The sequence below is a fragment of the Microtus oregoni genome, unplaced genomic scaffold (assembly GCF_018167655.1).
Source record: "Microtus oregoni isolate MIOR12 unplaced genomic scaffold, Mior012 000201F_ref0000476, whole genome shotgun sequence".
Classification (NCBI taxonomy): Eukaryota; Metazoa; Chordata; class Mammalia; order Rodentia; family Cricetidae; genus Microtus; species Microtus oregoni.
The window spans coordinates 311,999-316,962 of record NW_024544860.1 but is presented as its reverse complement, the minus strand read 5'-3'; the positions used below and the strand labels follow the sequence as shown (position 1 = coordinate 316,962).

The following is a 4,964-nucleotide window of genomic DNA, read 5'->3' as shown; positions in this document are numbered from 1 at the left end:
ATGGTACAATTAAAAAAACTGTCAAATTCTTGAATACTAATGTGTTCAGACATTTTATTTATAAAAGAAAAATTTTTTTACCTGCAATGATAGGTTCCTGCCAGTGGTGGTCTCTGTGTTTTTGGAGCCTGTCCTGGAACTAGCTCTTGTAGACCAGGCTGGCCTCAAACTCACAGAGATCCGCCTGCCTCTGCTTCCCAAGTGCTGGGATTAAAGGTGTGCGCTACCACTGCCTGGCCAGCCTCAAACTCACAGAGATCCGCCCGCCTTTGCCTCCCAAGTGCTGGTATCAAAGCGTGTGCCACCACCGCCAGGCCAAGTCACTTTGTATCAGACCAAATCTGCTGCTGTGGCAAAACCGCAGGTACTTGAGCTTCTGCTAAGTCAGGCAGTGGGGTTCTGCTGCAAACTTAGCCAAGGCAGGCAGAATGGGCCTGTGTGGCTGAGTATGTCTCGGACTCGGCACTGAGGCCGGAGTCACAAACTAAAAAACAGCACCCGGGAGGGTGCTGTGTTAGCTAGCGGGCTACCCGCTTGAGTCGGGGGCAAAATAGCCCACGTTGGGCGCCAAAATATAACGGCATAAACGAATGCAGACAGATTGTAAAAATATATATAGCTTTAATGGCGAAATAGACTTACAGAACCACCGTTCCCGTGGAGAGCAGGAAAGCAGAAGGGGGCGGCTGGGAGCATGCTTACCAAATTTATAGGCCAACATTAGCCAGAGGCGAACACGCCCCCTAAGGGGCGGGACTTACCCCTACAGAATCCACACTGTGTTAATGAAAGTCAGATCCATTCTTCCATCAAAAGGTGCTAGTGGAAGTTGTCAGACGCCTTCCAATGTAGATCCCCAATCCAATGGCCAGCAGATGAGACAGCAACAGAGATGGAAGAAAAACCTTCAGAAAGTCTGCTGAGAAAATGCCCCCTTTCTTCATAACACTTGTATTTTTCATGCTGAGAGTAGTTGTTCACTTTGGATGTTTAAAAAGGAACTCCTTGGGGGTGATATTTTCTGGCCGACTTGACCAATCCCATATCCAGTCCGAGTTTTTCTTCAAGATGCTTTCAACCTCTCTTCTTCTCTCAAGATAGTCTTCCTCAGACAGAGTGCTGTTTTTCTCTCCAAAGCTGTGAGTGTCTGTTTCAGATCTGTTGGTATCTTGTGGTGTCTGGGAGCGAGGTGGGCTGTCACAATGAGAACTCTTGGAGCTACTTCATCCAGATTCATGCTGAGCATCCAGCAGTATTTTTTCCATGCCCCCATTATAAATAGAGACAGAGGCTGGAACACTGTTCCCATTCCCATTGCTGAAGTGCAGTTCTACCCAGGAGCCCTGCAGGTTCTCCTCCCCGCTCTGCGACATGGTGGTTCGGCAGAAGAACCCAAGAGCAACTGCGGCAGGCCTCGGCGGCAGTCACCAAGAGATATGAGAGCTGCCTGCTCTCATTTTTCTTTTTAACAACAAATACAGGAGAATTTTAAGGACTGGTAGAATTTTTAATATGTTGAGCATCTAGTTTCTCCTGTACCAACTGTTTTAAAGCTTTCTGTTAGAGACCATTGTTTAACCCATATTGGTTTCTCAGTTAACCATTTTAAAAGCAAGACCATTAGAATCTCTGAAGATTTTCTAGTTGTTTTCTGTTCTTGTACAGCCTGAATGTCTGATGACCTTTGTCTTAAGTTTTGGGGACTGCAGGAATGTTAACCTCAATATTTCATTGCTGCAACAGGTCATAACCGCATAAATTCATTGCAGTATTAGCTACATAAAGCCTCAGCCTTCCTTTTATTCTTTTACCCCATTTCATGCATTGTTTTACTTGAGATAGGGTTTTAATTCCTAGGAACTGGATATCTGCCTCTTGATGAGGCCAATTCGGATGCCAAGATTCTGGAGTAATGATATTTACATCTGCACCCATGTTTATCAAGCCCTCAGTAGCAATTCCATTTACATTATTAGCTTTGGTCTTTGATCATTTATAGAAGTCTGCCAGAATATGTTTTTTATTTCCTACTAGAGTTTTTGATTTATCCTCCATATCTATTTTATCATTCAGACCAGTATGTTTTTTTTTTTAATAGTAGGCACTGGATTTTTAAAATTTTTTGTGGGACATGTTTTCCACACTAACTGAGAAAGATTGGACCATTGGACCTGCGAGAGGCCCACAAGGGAGTTCTCCAATGGTATCGGATTGTCCTTTCTGTCCTTTGTCAACCTACATTTATTGGTCCAATGTTAGCCTTTGCCATGCCTCCTACAGACACCCAAAGGCTGAGTCCTCCTATTCTTGCCATGTCTATAGTAGATATTATTTCTAGGAATTTCTTATCTAAAATCTTTTCTCAGATGTTCTATTTTACCACAATTAAAACATTTAGCATTTTGCTGTTTCCTCATACCATTGGAAATCACTTCTCCTACCCAATTTATTATTATAGTCAAACGTCTCAACATTCATTGTATCCAGATCCATTCATCCATTGGTACTGATCTGACCTTTAAAGGACCAAGGATCGTTTTCCATTCGAAGTTGTCATTTTTAAAAGCTAAATATTTAATAAGTATACATCTATCTTCTGGGTCTGTTACTCCTATTTGTCCAGCCTTAGTTAATCTTTGAAAAAAGTCACTAAAAGGTTCTCTCTGACCCTGTTTAACCCTAATATATATTTTTCTATTTTGGTTTCTGAATCCTGTACCAAAAATTTAAGGCTGCTGTGCTGCATAAGGATAAGGTGTGTTTGTTGTAAAGAGCCTGGTCCTTAGGATCAGAGTAAGGACCCTTGTCAAGAATTTGATCTTGGAAAATCTCAAGTTCTTTTGCTTTTTACTTTTGTTCAAAAATTTTCGTCTTTTTTTTTCCAATAACCTTTTTAGAGAAGCTGCATTCCATCTTGTAGGACCCCTGAGATTAACTGAAGCCAAGCTTGTGGGTTAACCTTATTGCTTGAAGCCCACGTTTTTACCATTTTCCTAACAAAGGGTGAATGTGGGCTGTAAGAAATGGTTGCTTGGGGCAGGAGAGATGGCTCAGTGGTTAAGAGCATTGCCTGCTCTTCCAAAGGTTCTGAGTTCAATTCCCAGCAACCACATGGTGACTCACAACCATCTGTAAAGAGATCAGGTGCCCTCTTCTGGCCTGCAGGCATACACACAGACAGAATATTGTATACATAATAAATAAATAAAATAAATATTTAAAAAAAGAAAGAAAGAAATGCTTACTTAATTTCGTTTAGATCACTCATGCGAATGGGTTCCTATTTATATTTTTTGACTACCTTAGGGTACTTGGTGGCAGATGGTCAGTTAGAACTCTGGGTAAGCCACCTAGGAGTTTGGTACATACTAATGGGGCTAAATTTTGTTTTTGTAACTTTTGTCCCTGCTCAACAATTTTGATAAATTTTTTAATCTTTAATGTTTTTTTTTTTACTCCTGCCTTTTGTAAAGTCTGGATCTCCTGTCCAGTATTTTGTTCTAATGCCCTCCTTGAAGATTTCAAAGTATGAAGTCTGTCCAGTAAGGGTAATATCTCATGCTCATACAGAATTTTTTTTTACCATTTTTTATTGATTTTTATTGAGCTTTACATTTTTCTTTGCTTCCCTTCCTATTTCTCCCCTCCCACTTTCAACCTTCCCTTGAGGTCCCCATGCTTCTAATTTACTCAGGAAATCTTGTCTTTTTCCACTTCCTGTGTAGATTAGATCTATGTAAGTTTCTCTTACTGTCCTCATTGTTGTCTAAGTTCTCTGGAGGATAAAAAAAAGATGGAATCTTTTTTAGATTCCTCTGTTGAGAGTTCTCTGTTTAGGTCTATAATCCATTTTTTAAATTGGATTATGTGTTCTTTTGATGACCAATTTCTTGAGTTCTTTGTATATTTTAGAGATCAGACCTCTGTCTGATGTGGGGTTAAGTGAAGATTTTTTCCCATTCTGTAGGTTGTCGTTTTGTCTTGTTGACCATACCCTTTGCTTTACAGAAGCTCTTCAGGTTCAGGAGGTTCCATTTATTGTTTCTCTCAGTATCTATGCTGCTGGGGCTATAATTTAGGAAGTGGTCTTCTGTGCCAATGTATTCAAGTGTACTTCCCAGTTTCTCTTCTATACGGCTCAGTGTGGCTGGCTTTATCTTGAGGTCTTTGATCCATTTGGACTTGAGCTTTGTGCGTGGTGATAGATATAGATTTGTTTTCATTCTTCTACATGTTGCTATCTAGTTATACCAGTACCATTTGTTAAATATGCTATATTTTCTTCCATTGTATAACTTTAGCTTCTTTGTCAAAAATCAGGTGTTCAAAGGAGTGTGCATTAATATCTGGGTCTTCTATTCAGTTCTGTTGGTCCTTCTGTCTGTTCTTATGCCGATTCCAGGCTGTTTTTAGTACTGTACTCTGTAGTAGAGCTTGAAGTCAGGGACTGTGATGCTTCCAGAAGTTCTTTTATTTTACAGGATTGTTTTGCCTATCCAGGGTTTTTTGCTTTTCCATATGAACTTGAGTACTGTTCTTTCGAGGTCTGTAAAAAATTTTGCTGGAATTTTGCTGGGCACTGCACTGAATCTGTAGATGCTTTTGGTAAGATTCTGCCTGCCCAAGAGCATGGGAGATCTTTCCACTTTCTGGTGTCTTCTTCAATTTCTTTCTTCAAAGATTTAAAGTTCCTGTCATACAAGTCTTCCACTTCTTTGTTTAGAGTTACTCCAAGATATTTTATGATGTTTGTGGCTATTGTGAAGGATGTTGTTTCTCTAATTTCTTCTCCAGCCCTTTTATCATCTGTGTCCAAGAGGTCTACTGATTATTTTGAGTTAGTCCTGTATCCTGCTACATTACTGAAAGTCGTAGAAGTTCTTTGGTAGAATTTTTGGGATTGCTTATGTAAACTATCATATCATAAGCAAACAGTGAGAGTTTGACTTCTTTTTCTATTCTGA

At 40.0% G+C, this 4,964-nt stretch overlaps 1 pseudogene; it reads right to left on the bottom strand.

The window, feature by feature from the left end:
* Positions 1-799: 799 nt before the first annotated feature.
* Positions 800-1,373, bottom strand: LOC121445532 (annotated as a pseudogene).
* Positions 1,374-4,964: the final 3,591 nt, after the last annotated feature.